Raw genomic sequence first — 17,070 nt, 5'->3', positions numbered from 1 at the left:
ACTGCTTTAACACTTATTACTTCATCAAACTATTTTATTTAAATTCCTGTAAATTAAATAAACATAAAAGTTATATGTGGAATAGACTTCACATATAAGACACACAGCAAGAAAAATATATTTAGATTTTCATTTTATTTGCAAGTCCAGCATCAAAAGGAGTAATGCAATTAGTTCATAATCCTACAGGAGAAACAATGTACCTATTCTAATAGCCTTTCACTACCATAAAGAGCAATGTTTTCAGTTCTTAAACTTAAAGGGGAAATATGTACTATCACAGAATGTTTTTTATTTAGTACTGTTATTTGGGCGCCGGGTTGGCAACTCGACACTATAAAACTCCACTGCCAATCATGAGTGGACAGGTGATCTGCTGTGGTGACCCCTAACCAGGAAAAGCCGAAAGAAGAAGAATAAAAAGAAGAACACTTTATGCACCTTTTTTTCTTGTACTGTTTTTTTCTTATGCTGTTTTACTATGCTGTGTTTTTTATGCTATTTTACCATACTGTGTCTTTAAATCAGCAGGCTAGTTTTCTCATAGCTCTTTTAAGGTTACCCTGTTGCTAGGATATTGATATATTCTTTTATGTGATTGGCTACAACATTATTGGTTTCTTTATTTAATACTAAGCAATGTTTAATTTGCTTTTAATGTCTGAAGAAGTAGTATTTTTTAACTACTGTGAAAGTGCTTACGTACCATTAAGTTTCTTGATTTTAACTCTACTTGAAGTTTGGTTTTTGGCTGCCACTTTGTTTTGGTTCACTCCTATGTGTTTTTGGATTTACTTGTAAGATAACTTGCATTTGTGAAACCTGCATTGTAGTTAAGGAACCTTTACATTTTTATTTGAGGTTGCTTTAAGAGTAGACATTTAAATATAGATTTGCTGAGATAATGCCGACTTTTTATCATAGGTAATTTTAATTGTGTGATTAATTTGGTATGATTTTTAAACCATTTTGTTGAGCCCATAAAGCATTTTCTAAAGACATTCTTGAATTTGTAATACTAGTGTGTCTGGAGCCTTACCTTGGTAGCTTGGTTTTAATATTCACATTGTTGTAAAGAAATTTAGTTTCTTACATTTCAGTACAGTGAGATTTGTAAAGAGTACAAGAGATATAATGAAGTAACATAAATTATGCAGAGGGCTAATATTAGCATTATATAGGAAGGTAGTGGTAATAGCATATGAATGAGAGAGTAGGGTATAGGATTAGCTCAATCTAAGCTGCCTGTTCCAACCTGGTGTATCTGTAAGCTTTATAAATTAGGTATATATGGAATTTATGAGAGGGGGGAGAGCATTGGATGGGGGCAGTAGAAATAGAGAAGATTGAGAACTAGTGTTTAAGTAAGAGAAAATGAGAAGTAGTGTTTACATGGGGAGTGAAGAGGGGTGTATTGACTCAAATATAGGAGGGGGAAAAGTTAGTGATAGGCAATACGTTTGTGCTTTCACTAGAGGCATTACTGGTTGCTGTTTGGCCCATCTGTTACTACTTTCACTAGACAACTCAACCTGGCAGTGAACATGAGCATGACCAGGACTGGTTAAGGTATTGTTTGAACAAGATTTTATAACTTGGGAGTTTGTTACTCATTTTAGTTGTGTAGGGATGGTGTTCCAGAGTGAGATGTAACTGAAGTATTGTGAGTCCCTGATGAATTTACTTTATTATTGCTTAATATAAGTTTATCGCTACAACAGCCTTTTTGTGGGGTGTAGGAATTGGTATATTTTTAATGCAGGTCATTTTTCAGGATAATATAGCAGTTTGAATGCCATAACTAGCTGAGTATGTTAGGTAGTTGTTAAGCTTTAGCCAGTTGAGCCCCCCCCCCACACACACACGCACACACACACACACACACACACACACACACACACACACATATACACACACATCTTCCACTTTCTCTCTTATTCCCTTCTGTTAGCAAATAGTATCCATAACTGATCAATACTGTGTGTTTGTTAATTTAAACTGAGACCACAGTAGCCTACTGCCTGCTCACACCCTTCATCTCCCCCTCCCCCTTCCCTATTTATTACCTTAAGACAATCCCAACGTTAATAAATATTACCTGTGGCAGACACCATTTTTAAAACTACAACCACCCTTGTCACTATCATATGTTCATTTATCAGTTAACTCTGTTACCTGATTATTTCCAGCCCCCTCATAAGAGCAACTAACAGGGTCTCTACCCGCTTCGCCCCACCCTGCCCCTATTCCTCCGCCCCAGTGGTCCCACCTTTATTACACTCACAAACCCCTCCCATCTTTCCAATAGCCAATCACAGCACTAACCCAACACTACCTCCTCCATCTTCCCACTAAAATCACACCTCCTCAACTAACATGTACAAGCATACCTTACCTATGCTCACTGCATGCACTCTCCTTGCATATCTTACATCCTACCAAAGCTCCATCATTCCCCCACTCAACCACTACCACTGTACTACTACTCACACCACCACCACTCATGTCTCACCCTCACTCAGCTCCCCTCCCACCAACTCAAGAACCATCCCTATACACCCCCCACATATTCTACCTACTATATTACTCAAACATAAAGCATCCCCACAACTTAACATAGTAACCCCCCACCATACATATTACCCACAGAGCACAATCATAACATTTGCCTTATAAACAAACACATTCAAAAACTGAGAAAACTAATAACCTCATGCATATCAAAACTAGCCCTAAGTGGAGACATCCACCCCAACCCTGGCCCTACTGTCTCCAACCCCAATCCTCATAATCAGACTAGAAACCACAACTTCTCCCATATTACAGCCAATAGAAAGCCAAGTGACTTCCTTCTACTAAGCCTAAATATTAGAAGTATATCCAACAAAGTCCATGAACTCCATGCCACCATAGACTTGTACTCCCCAGATATAGTCATCCTGACAGAAACCTGGCTAAAACCTCACATTACCAGTGAGCAAATACTCCTTACCGGTTACGGCATACTAAGAAACAAGAAACAAGAAAGGAGGCAGTGTAGCTATAATATTTAAACAGCATCTAAACATCCAGATCTTAAAATCATCAGCTCCACAAATAGGCAATGAAGAAATAATATATACCAACCTCAAAATAAACCAAAACAAAACCATCAACATAATTGGATGCTACTTCCCACCTGGCCAAAACATCCCTCGACTAGAAAACCTCTTCAGCTGGTCTACCCACCATCTCCCCCAAGAAACTATCATTTTAGGTGATTTCAATATTGACTGGCAATCCTGTTCTGGCAACCATCCAACCCATCATGTAAACCTTCATGGCTTCACCCAACTAGTCCAGTCGCCAATCAGGATAAATAAAAACTCCAGCAAGCACACATCCCTGGATTGGATACTAGTCAGTAAGAGCCCCCACTCATATATAACAGGCTGCTTATCAGATAGCCTCAGCGATCACTCCCCAGCATTCCTATTCAAAAAATACCTATACCAAGCTAAACCTGTCATCTACCATCAAATACGTAAAAAACTAAACTTTAACCCACTCGCATTCATCTCATCCATCAAAGAATGTAACTGGCATCCTCTAAAGTACCTCAGTCTTGATGATGCATTTGAATATTTTAATACTACCTTCCTGAGCATCCTTAATTACCATGCCCCCATAAGACTTTCCAGAACCAAAGCACAACCCTCCCCATGGCTACAAAACCACTAAGTCAGAAATGAAAAACAGGGATAAAGCAAACCAAAACCCCCTCAACTAGACAGAAATTCCTAGAACTATGCAATAGAGACAAAAAGCTAATAAAGCAGGACACATTCCAATACTACCAGTCTGCCCTAGACTCCTCCCAACACAGCCCCAGCAATTCTGGTCCTCCATAAACTCCATCATCCACCCAGGTAAAGTCAGTACCACTCCTCCTAACATCCCTCACTCCTCAGAAAATATTGCTACCTCATTCAACACACGCTTCACACAAACCATACTATCACTAGCTAAACAACACAACCCCCCTCCTCTCCAACCCACACATTCAACTAGTAATCTCCCCACTGCCTTCTCTTTTTCTCCTGTACCTACCTCCAACATAAAAAAAACTCTTAACTAAACTTAAGCCCACCAAATTAGCAGCAGACAACCTCCCAAGTGAATACCTACAAATCGCAGCTGATGCTCTGGCCTACCTAGTATCCAACTTGATTAACCGATCTCTGTCAGAAAGTTACATTCCCACACCGTGGAAAGTATCACATATAATTCCCCTCCACAAAGGCTGACCCTCCACAGAACTAACCAGCTATTCTCTCTCCACTCCAAAATACTAGAGAGATGCATACAGTCTCAGGTCTCAGACTACCTCCTTACTAACAACCTCCTTTCCAGTACTCAGCATGGTTTCCGACCAAACCATAGCACCACCACTGCCTTACTCTCCTTTACTAACACTATCCTTCAGCATAAAAACAATGGCTATCTCTCCTCTGCTACTTTCCTAGACCTATCTAAAGCATTTGACATGGTCCCACACAAACAACTAATCTCTGTCCTCAATAACTTATCCTTCTCTCAATCAGTCACCAACTGGTTTCAGAGTTACCTGTCTGACCGCCAACAATCCATTGTATGGCAGAATGACATATCTCCCCAACTACCTGTCTCCATAGGGGTTCCCCAAGGATCCATCCTTGGACCCCTACTCTTCTGTTTTCACCAATAATCTAGCCTCTGCCACCAAACATGGCACACTAATACAATACGCAGATGACTCAACCATCATCTGCTCAGCCCAGTCCCTACCCAAACTGTAAAAAGTCACACAGGAAGCCTTTTCCTCTGTTGAAACTTGGTTATCCGATGCCCAATTAATACTCAACCCAAACAAAACTAAACTACTCATCTTCCAACCCACCAAACATACTCAAAACAACTCTCACTTTAACATCACAGCAAAAGACGACACCACTATATACCCAACTGAACACACCAAATTGCTAGGAGTGGAAATAGACAATAAACTAAAATTTGACATTCACATATCCATGACCATAAAAAGTCCACAAAAACTAGGAGCGTTATACAGAAATAAGCAACTTCTCACCAAAGCAGCAAAGATTTCAGTAGCAAATTCCCACCTTATCTCCACCCTACTTTATGCCTCTCCAATATATACCAACCTAAGGCAATGCAATCTAAACAAACTAGAGACCTGCTACAACAAAATGCCACAGGGGCATCCTACCGTAGTCACCACTGCCTCTCACTTGCTGAACTGGACTGGCTTGAACTCCCTCACCTCCTTCAATGGTATCAACTCTCACTTGCCCACAAACTAGTAAACCATCCACTAAATGTCCCATCCCTCCAGAATCTACTCCAACCCTATCGCACCACTAGAACACTAAGAGCCAGCAACAAAAATCACTTGCAGATTGCTAAAGCCAATAACTCTGCTGGTGAAGCACAATTCTCTTGCACCATAGCCAAATTATGGAACTCCCTCCCACCCACAATTACCTCCGTACCATCATGCACCCACTTCAAAACTTTACTAAAAGCGCACCTAAAAACATGCTGGCTATGCCCTTGCAACTCCTACTCTAATATCACCCACCCCATCCAACCACTACCTTTCTTTCCACTCCACTAACTACCTTGATTATAGCAAGCTCAGATGCTCATAAGCCTAGTACTTATTATGCAGCAGGAACTTCTTATTCTAACATTTGTTAATGTCTGTTATGTACTTCACAGATAAAGATTCTAGTTGTCTACTGATGTACTATGTTCTTCATCTGTATATATGTTGTAAGTAATTGCTATGTTAAATTGTTAATCGCTATGTAATCCAATGTAACTACTGTCTGTTTATTTCAACTGTGGAGCTTTTCCTCCCCGGGCCTCCTCTGAAAATGGACCTATGTCCAATCGGACACTCCCTGTCAACAAATGTAAATAAATAAATAAATAGATTTAGCAGTGGTGAGTTTTGTGTGCAGTTTTGGTGACGAATTTAGCTACATTGTTGTAACAAGTGCCAAGTTTGGATTTTAGTGTAGTGCTTAGGTTTGTAAGGGTAGGTGAGGCATAGAAAAATGTTGGAAGCAAATATGATGAGGCTAGGGTTCTGGGTGGGTCTTTGTAATACTTAGAAGAATATGCTGATCAAATTTAAGATTGTCATCTATTACAGTGCCCAGGAATACAGTATGTGTTTTACTAGCCAAGGTTTAGTATTATTTGCCGATGTAACAATGAGAAATTTCTTTTTGATTGAGATACTGCTTTAGGGTGAAGAGTAACAGTTTTGTTTTATTGAGAATGAGGAGCAGGTTTGAATTTTTAACCAGGTTTCAACTGAAAAGAAAGAAATGTGAGTGATTTCTTGGAGTTTGGATATTGTGGGAGCTGTACATATTAAAGTTGAATCATTTGCACATTGTATTATATTTGCTTGGTCTATGTCAGTGTAAAACTTGTTTATAAAAATATTGAACAAAAGGGCTCCTCATACAGAGTCTTAAAGGACACCTCTGATAACTGGGAAATAGGAGGAGTGGTACTGTTGCCCATATCACTGGTTGATGCCTTTCAGATAGATAACTAAGGAATCATGTAAAGGAGGATTATGGGAGACCTATGGAAGAGAGGTCAACCAGTAAACGCTGGTGTGACAGTCTCAAAAGCTTTGGATAAGTCTGGGAACACTGTTGATACTATGTAACCATTGCTTCTATTCTGGTTTATAGCATTGGTGAAGTGAAGGAGAGTGGTGGTTGTGCTGTGGTGGGGTCACAAACCACACTACATTTCAGACAGCAAATTATTTGAATTTAGGTGATGTAGAAACTGTGCATGAATACGGGCGGCCACGGTGGTGCAGTGGTTAGCATTGCCGCCTCACAGCAAGAGGTTCTCTGGTTCGATCCTCGGCTGGGGTGCCTTCTGTGCGGAGTCTGCATGTCCTCCCTATGGTCACGTGGGTTTCCTCCGGGTGCTCCGGTTTCCTCCCACATCCCAAAGACATGCTGCAGGTGGATTGGACACTCTAAATTGGCCCTAGGTGTGTGTGTGAGTGTGCCTTCTGTGGAAGGTTGCTGGCAACTCAACACCCAGAAACTCCACTGCCAATTAATGTGCGGATTGGGTGATCCGCTGGCCCTACCCGGAAAAAAAGGGAAAGAAGAAGAAACTGTGCATGAATACATTTTGTACCTATTTTAATAGGGGGAGAGGATTGCAGTGAGCCTGTACTTATTAAAATCCTTAGATGTGCCACCTTCCATATGGAAATGGAAGACAACCTGACTTATATCCCTTCTGTCATCAGCCTCATTGCACTTGGTGTTCTTAGGCAGTGTAGGAACAGATAAGGACCTATTTCTTGCCATACTTGATGTAATCTGTGAGAGGTGTACTTATTTGTATAACACATTGATCAGTCTCTCAACAAAAAAAGATGGTCTGTGAGTACTGTATATTATCACCCACGACTTTGGGTAAACATACCACACCAACTTATATATCCTGAGGTTGTTACAAAGTCACTTCAAAAGCAGCCAAAAGCCAGGAAAATATACTCTCAGTAGAAATCTGCAAATACGTCATCCCCCTCACGTATAAAACTGAACAAGGACGTCATCACAGCTAGCTGCTTCTTCCACACTTGGATCCACAATGTTACAAGAGCTTTTCGGTCCTCTCACTGGGCAAATATGAATATGCTCTCATGGTAGTTTATGTGAATGTGAAGGACTTGAAGTGCTCAACCTGGAGAGGCATGCAGAGCCACAAGCTGGATCTTACTATTTATCTGCCAAATGCTTGTAGGACTCTGGTTCTGAGTGGAATCCTGCTTTTATCTCAGGATGATGCCTGAGTAAAAAGACAATATAATTGGCTTCAGCAAATGGACACGTATCAAGTATCATTCTTGGGGGGTTGAAGTATGTGTCAACATACAATGAGATAGTGGACAGATCAACTTGCTTTACAGATAATGGCTTCTACCTCCTGTTCCATGGCTTCTACTTACTGGTCAAACTAATAGCTGCCCCCATAGTGCCCTTTTTTAGTCAATGTCTGGCTACTGAACATCCCAATATAGTAAATAAAAATTATACCAGATTCCAAATCTAACTATATCAAGGTTGCCCTTATGAATGCCGTATTTCTTAATAAATTGTCTGATCTTGAGGTGCATTTGCAGCTTGCCCACATCCATGCCTGCATCATAAATGAGACCTAGTTTCACTTTAAAGCTGGCACTTCCTCCTTATCAGTGTTTAGTGTTTACCATGTAGTCAGACATGACTGAAACAGTAGGGACATTTTCACATTTGTCAGGACCCACATCATCTCAAGGCAGGTTCCTCAAGACCCACAAACCAAATTCAGTGAAGTACAACTTGTCCTAAAAGCAAATTATCAATTTAGAGCTTGCTATAGGACACTGTCCATAACACGAGATGACCACAAAGATTCCAGGACTTAATAAATGACAACTCACTAGAATAAACAGTAAGCCTATCTGCTAGAGGGAAAGACATCCTAGACCTTGTTCTTACCAACATAACCTCAACATGTCCCACTCCTATATTATCCCCATCATTGGGTAAGCAGACCATAAACTAGTTACCTTCTCCTTTAAAGTCTCAAACATTCCCTATGAACAAATATGAATCTAAGGACTTCAGACAGACAAAATCTACTCAAACTCAATGATGAGCTATCAGAATTTACCTGTAATATCATCACCCCTCACACAACCTCAGCTGTTACTTATGCAGTGGAGTAAACCTCCCATCTTAAAAAGCATCTAGATATGGCAGTCCCTCTTACAACCAAATATAATAGGAAATTTTAAAACAAACCACTCTGGTTGCCCACAAGCATAAATAAGATCTGTAACAAAATAAAAGAAAAAAACTTCTAACGTCCTATTAACATATCTAAATCTATCTACATTAAAGACTCTATTAAAATGATCAGCAAAGAACTAATAGCTACCATCAGGAGGATCAAAGTAAAAATGCAAACTGAAGATAGCATCTGAATCTAAGGATAATTAAAAATTGTTCTTTAATTACATGTGAAAATTAAGGAACAATACATATCAGTGTTCTGTACTAATCCAACATGGCATCACCCATGCTAATCCAAAATATATAGCTAATATACCTGTAGATAACTTTAGTACCAACTTTACTCTAGAAGCTGTCATCATAATTCAGGTAATCCCTGAATCCCTTATACCCTCTAAAATCATAAATGAACATGCCACAACTATTCTCTTAAAAACTTCCATGAATCTGCACAACTTACCTGGATGCCTAATAAATAGCACCAAACATGCCCTTGTGAAACCCCTCCTGCACTTTTTAAGCTTACACAGGGTATGCCTTGTAAAGTATACATAACTCCTTCATAAGGGAGGCTGTACCACATGCCCACAGAAATATAGCATCATCAACCTAACTAGTCTAATTCAGAAATCCTCAGGATTCATTCTATCTGACTTCATAAATTACAGTATCAAAAATCTCATGCACCTAGATCCTCTGCAGTTTGGTTTTGTCAAAGATAGGGGTCATGTCTACTTAATTTAGTAAACTTCTTTGAGAAGGCAGTAGAGGCAATAGATAGTGGAATTTTAGTCTACATAGCCTGTCTGGATTTAGCCAAGGCATCTGACACCACCCCTATATTGGTATTATGAATAAGGTTTGTTTGTTTGTGTCTTTCGGCTTTTCCCTGTTAGGGGTCGCCACAGCAGAACTCTGGTCTGCTAATGATTGGCAGTAGAGTTTTACGTGCTGGCTTGCCGGGCCTAACGCACAACCTTCAATGAAGGAACGCCCGTTCATGCATGTCGCCACACAGCAGACGCTCTAACTGAGAATCAAACGGGCAACGTCTAACTGTGAGGCGACAACACTACCGCAGCACCACCACCGCAGTGTGGTAAAAAGCCCTAAATGTAAACCCTTACATGGTAAGGTGGATAGCAAACTATCCAAATGATAGACTACAAATAAATAAAGTAGCAGATGCACTTTTAAAAAGTAAGAACATAGCAGTGTACCTACTGGGACTACCTCTTTTTAGCATATACTTCCCCAATCTCCATATGGTAAACCCTGACCTAATGATACCAAAGTTTGCCAATGGCTGCAGGTTGGGTGTTATTGTCTGATGACACTTTAATACAGTACCACTTAAGTACAAAGTAATCCTTATAAGCCAAAGGTGTACTGCAAAAGGGTTAAATTTAATTGCAAATATGTGCAGTATTGTCATATGTGATAAAACTCACACCTTCAGCTTAGTGTATAGTCAACACCCCACTCCAAACTGATCCAGTAGTCAGGGGTCTTGTTTTTGGTGGACAACCCCTTCTCCTTTGAGCACCATGTAGCATCGATAGTCAGAAAAATCCATCTGTTTAGTATAACTACTACCTAAAGAGTATCTTATCCCGAATGAAAGGTTTGTAATTCCTCTGCACCCTGCTTTAATTAGACCTGTTATAGAGTATAATATCCCCTGTAATATGTAACCCACAGCTAGAAAGGTTCAAGCAATTCTAACTAAAGCGTATTTGTCTGGAGAATGTTGGCTGCTAAGACAGGCTGGAAGGCCTACCTTGATGCTCAGTCTCTTATAGACTATAACTGGAGATCTGTGTCTTACATTCAGTGCCATTCAGGACCAAACCGCCCTTGATCACTTGCAACAGGCAAATGGCTCCACTGATACTATAACTAAGGATCTGAATCTACAGCAGCATATGAAGTGGAGGGACATATTAGTCAACGTTTACCCATTTCTGGAATACATTGCTCTTACATGTTAAACAGAATGACACCCTTACATCCTTCAAGATCTTCACTGATGACTAGACGGGCATTCAGAGACCCATCCCTGGCTTGACTTGCGTGGCATTTCTAGAAGTAGGAGGTACAGCAAAGGGGGCTATTAGCAAGGCACAAATGGTCTCAGGACTTACTTGCCTTGTAATGCCTATGATCCTATGAGCACAAACCAGCTATAGCAAGTAATCAATATTATATAGACATAAAAAATAACACATGAAGTCAAAAACATAATCTTAAAATGCTCTGCCTTACGATATTAATGTATATTGTTAGTGCCCATACAATAAATGAAAGACATAAAATCCAAACAAATCATGAACAATTTAAAAATGTAAGTGAAAAAGGGTGGAAGAATAAGAACAGTGATCCATGCTGGTTCTGGCCATTTTATGTGACCTGCTATTAGTCTAATAAATAATCTATCACACTGCTCCTGCCTTCTCCAATACCTCAAATAGCTCTTTTTGCTGCCTAACACCAGCTTTATTTATATTTTCTGTATTGCAGTCTAGGAAATAAGACTACCTTTGCACTTTTCTAGCTGCAATACTTCTGCCTTTATAGATTCATAGATATTCCAAGGCCACTGAGTCACAGTTCCCTATTCATCTTGCTACTGCCCACCCTCAGGCAGTACCTCCTTTCTCCTGGTGAGGCATAACAGTCAATTCTGGTGTAGGTCTGCGGACACCCTTCTGGTCATTTAGTTTGTTTAAAGGAAAATGGTGACTTGCACTTCTTAACGTGCAAGTAACGTTTATTTCAGAGGTTGGAGAAGGGCTGGGTAATAAAACTGTCTCTCCATCATGTTTTACTTATCTGTTGGTGAAGATGTAGGTCCCTGGTTCTAGTACTGGTAGAGATAATGGACTTGTGGGGAAACAGAAAGTCAGGAAAAATTGGGTCTGTGATGGTGCAGTAAGCAAGACTGAGAGATTTCCTCTCAAAAGTCAAAACACTGAATAGGGATAGAGCTTCCAGCCTCTCTTGGTAGCTCAGGGACTTTAGGCCTGTGACCTCATTAGTAATGAAACTTTTGGGTCTTTCTAATTGTTTGCTAAGTTTAGTGAGATACATCTCAAAATGGGGTGTTGTACAAGATAACTGGCCTGATCAATGCTGAATATAAGGGAGTGATTACCTCTTCAAATCTTAATATTTCTTTGGCAATTAGCAAGACTAAATAAAAAGATTTCCTGACAATTGTGACATGATCATCAAAACAGAAGGAACTATCAACCCAACCACCTAGGTACATAACTACATTTTTGTTTTGTAAAGGTGTGCTGCCTACACAGTATGATGAGAGGAGGGGGTTGTGTTCCAAATGTGATGACATTACACTTTTTAGCATTTCATTTGAGCCCATTTTTAACACACAAAGAGTTTTATATATATATATATATATATATATATATATATATATATATATATATATAGAGAGAGAGAGAGAGTTCATTCTGGATATCTTGGGCGACAGAGTTCATTCTGGATATCTTGGGTGACGTGACAACAACTTCCAGTTTACAATCATCTGCAAACTTTGTTAACCACGGGACTTTGCTCTGAGCTCTGAGGGGCACTAGCCACTTTCATATTTCTGAAGCTTGCACTGTATGGGCTCTATCTTTCCGTTAGTTTGCTGTTCATCTTCTCTCATATGGGTTAATTTTTAAAGCATTTAGCTTTTTGTATGATGTCCCCATAGAGAATGGTGTCAAACAACTTTCTTTCATCCCTGAGCACCTCAGCAGAAGGACTTCCTTTTGGCTTTAATGCATTTGTGTCACTTCTGTCATTAGCTCTAGGACTACTCATATTTGTCCTTTGCTCTTCCCCTAGTAATATGCCGGACACCTTCAGACCTCAGGGTCTCATCTTCCTGTGTCATTTCAGCATATGTCTGGTTGTTTTTGTTCATGAGGCGGAAAAATACTGGAGTGGCTTGCCATTACCATCTTCAGCAGACCATATTTTGTCTTATCTCTCTGCCATGACATGCTCATCCTGGGCGGCCCTACATGACACAGACCGTGCTTCACTGGGATTTTCTTCCTTGTGTACTTAATTAGCTTTTTTACATATTTGGAGAGTTTCTCCCAGAGCCTCCGCTGAAAATGGGTTTTCCCCAGTTGGACTTTTCCAGGTCAATGAATGTCAACTAAATAAATAAAATGAAATAAAATAAAATAAGTCTCGTTACAATGACAAGGTAATGGTCCAGACTTCATATCCTTCGGAAAATGCATGATAATGCAAAACATGTTAATCTATTAACTTTTTGATTGTATAAGAATAGGAGCAATATTTAAAACCTGTCCCTGACTTTGGGCCTTTGACCCCAATTAAGTTGGGTCTACTTCAGGTTGTCGTAAGCTGACAATATCGAGTCTGATATTGTCGGCACAACAATATCAAAAGTGAAGAACATCGTGCAAGTAAACGGAAATCTCCTTAAGGGGAGATTTCCATTTACCTCAATGTTGTGTGGTCTCGGAGTTGGTATATTTAAGTAGGGGGGGGTGGTTGCCCCCTGCCTACACCAATTATTTATTTATTTTTTTTTTTACGTTATTTGATGTTTTACTTAATTGATCAATAAAGTTCGACCTTCATTGATTCGATTAAGTAAACTTTTGATAACATGATATAGATGCATTAAGTCTGGCCTAGTCCTTGATTCTTGTGCTAAGATGTTGAGAGGAATGCTTAGGGATGACAAACTGGCTGTTACTGTACTTTATAATATCCATCATATGTATAAAGTTTTGTATAAATCAACCTGGTTTGAACTCATTTCTTTCAGTAGCTAAAACTTTGTATCTGACAAGGTAATTTTTTGGGATCAAACCCTGCACAGCTAATCAGACGTGTATTAAGGAGTGGATAATGGCAATATTCCAAACAAAGGACTGCATAAGAAAAGAGACTAATGGAGTAATGTGATAAACCATGACAGGCTGATTTAATTTCTACGATTGTTTTGGGTTTCTAATACCATGACACGAATAGACTGCATTCCAAAGTTATGGTACAGTAACATCCATGAAATTAGTATTGGTACCATCTTTTATGTTAGCGAATAGTGTTCTTCTTAGCACCCACAATATGCCCAGAATTGCATGCTTTTGTGCTCCTACTATTGTTGGAACTGTCTAGGTATCTTTCTTCAACATTGCTCTTATTTCTGTTTGTAAATCCTGCAATTTTAAAACTCTGTATTTTTCAGTATGCAAAACACTGTAAATAATGGTTGTAGCAATTTCAATGACCAATGCAACTTTTGTCTTTTTTTCTTAGACCACTATATCTAGTTTTCTCGCATATATTTTTTGGACTGTTGGTAGTGGGTGATCCCACTTGATATAAACATCATTGATGATAATGCTTTGTGGTTCATGTTTCCAGTGCTTCTCAGCTTCTGCTATATTGTAGTGTTTATGCAACCCCCTCAGTATACAATCTGTCAGCCATGAGTGCATCACACCCAGCAACAAGATGAGTAACTGTTTCCAATTATGTTTTACAGAACCTGACATTTGTCTGTCTCTCACATTTTTTTTAATGGACTTTGTAAACCAATTTGTACATAACCCACTATCTTGAGCTACTATTATAAGCCTTTCATCGTTTTGGTTTCAGTTTGCTTCTCCTTAGCCATTCCTGCATCACATCTTGGTCAGTATGCGGTTGTTCTAGAAGATCTCTGTATTTGTCACAATATTTGTGAACTTTATATTTTCCTTTCCTACTCTTCTGGTCGTTTCCTTTATATTTGTTCTTTTGTTCTTTAGCACTTGCTGTCTGATTCATGTCTACTTCTGGTTTGATATCCTGTCCCTTCTTTGTTGCAAAATGCTTCAGGTAAAATAAGCAAAGATGTTTTCCTTGACTTATTCTCTTTATGCTTTAGAACATTCATTATGTCTGGATCTGATTAGGTCAGCAGATATGTATGCAATCCCATGACCACAAATCTAAGTATGGAGTCAATTTCTGGGAGGCCCATACCTCCTTCATAGTGAGGGATATATAATCTTGGTATGCATTATTTTTTATATATCATTTAATAAGCATGAAGCATTTTTCGTGTTTTCTTGTCCAACTGACTTAATATTAGAGCCAGTTGATCATACTAAAACTGTAAGCTAGAACACAAAGAGCAAATTGGTTTATAGTCTGGACTTTATTCCTAGACATCAAGGCTGTTTTCAGTATTAGGTTTGGTCTTCTGAAGTGTTCCTTACAAAGCTTTGCTCTCATTTGTTCATGTGTTGTTGCCAACCCTTTGTCTGCTTTCAAATATTTATACACTCCCTCCTGCTCAAATTACATTATATCACATTCTTGTTCCAAGGCTGATACTTTCCTGGTGCTGCAGCTTTCCTGTTTTAAATATTGCTTTTGTGCATTTATCATGTCTAAATGTTACTCTTATATCATCTTAGAAAGTTTAACCCTAATATAGTTGTGCTTTCATCTCCTTACTTGATGCTATATTATTGCTTTATAGTAGGTGCAGTGCTACAGTAGCTCACATGGAAGACATAATGGACATCACAGCTAAAGTAGCTACTGTAGTGCTGCTCAGATGCTGTAATGGTACAGTGCCTTGATCACAGTTCACAGGGCCTGGGTTCAAGTCTTGACAGGCCTTATTATTTACAATTGGTTTGGCTTAGTGGTCTCCTGCTCTGACTCTAGTGCACAGGGTCCTGGGTTCAAGACTTATTTTTACCCTGCTAGACAGAGGACCAGGGAAGTAAATATTCTGGGAAGAAATAGCCAGGGAATTGTTGTTATGGCTAGGTTTGTATAGGCCCTAGGGCCAATAGCCTACTACCAACCTATGAACCTATGAACCTATAAAGCAAGCTAGCAGAGATGAGTCAATGCACACTTGTGCGCACACTATAGAGATAGGTAGCTACAGCTTGTGCCCAGCCAACAGAAAGACCAATGTGAATGTAAACAGCAAAGTGGCAATCCTGTTACGCACATATATGGGGAGGAAATGGGGTAGAAAAGAAAGTAGAAAAAGAGAAAAAGCAAGCAAAGCTAAGCATAGAATGGCTGTCCTAATGAAACATTAAAGGTGGAGGGGAAGGAATGGTATTTTTTCTTAATGGAAAAAGGGAACCTTTTGCAATTTTTACAAAAGAATGTTAGATGGGGAAAATAGTGAAGGATGGCTCCCGAAGGGATAAAGAGAGAAGGCCATGTAGAAGAAGCAAATAGACAAGCAGTGGTAGAATATTCAAAGAAAGATGGGGAAGACAGTGGATGAAGACAGACATACAGAGGGTGGAAAAATTATAATGGGGAACTTTGCTCAACAAACAAGGAAATAGAAATGATACAGAAGGGTGGAGTGCACCAGTTCAGGGATAGGTTGTGGTTCTAGCATGGCTGGCTGCCAAACCAGTTCAGAGGGCAACAAACCCAAGTATTACACACCTTGGTGGCCAATGATATGAGGTAGTTGCTCCTCTATAGGCCAGATGGCAGGGGATTGCTGGACATACAACTCTACCAACCATGCTAGAAAACACTTGGCGTTTCCATTGCCGATATTCAGCCCCTGATGCACTTTGCCCATGACCTGCCACTACACCTCATGCTAGGAGACCCTCTGTCCACCTGGAGGAGACAAGCCTTCACCTTTTCAAGATTCAGACATGCAGGAGATCATTGAACCCTAATGCTATCACCAGTAGTGAAGCCATCACGCCCTTACTGAGAGGTATATCTAGTGGTCACTGGTGACCCACTAAGAGATGCAGCAGGTGTCACAAACTAAAATGGCCTGGTCTGCTCTTCTCTTCCTCCAAATCCGGACCTGCAGAAGTATGACAGAATGGAAAAATATCAGCAGACATACATATTATTAACAGCACCATTGCAGATGTCAGCATATCTATTCCACAGCACATACACACCCTGCTGTCTGGAGAGGTGCTCCTGATTTCTGGAGTAGACAGACATATTCAGTAGACAGTTTCCACCATGGGAAAGCAAAGTACATACAGTTAAGTGTACATGTTCTACAGTTAAAATAGTGGTACTGAAAATGTTTCAATAGATGTCTGGCTTCCTTGCTCTTCCCTTTCTCTTTTATTGATGAAGCAAGTCATGATGGTACCTCTTCAGGTCACTAGACCAATGCTGTATTCCTTCCAGCTCATAC

Source organism: Protopterus annectens, chromosome 9.part0, assembly GCF_019279795.1.
Source record: "Protopterus annectens isolate FY-2018-M chromosome 9.part0, PAN1.0, whole genome shotgun sequence".
Lineage (NCBI taxonomy): Eukaryota > Metazoa > Chordata > Ceratodontiformes > Protopteridae > Protopterus > Protopterus annectens.
This window is presented reverse-complemented; position numbering follows the sequence as displayed.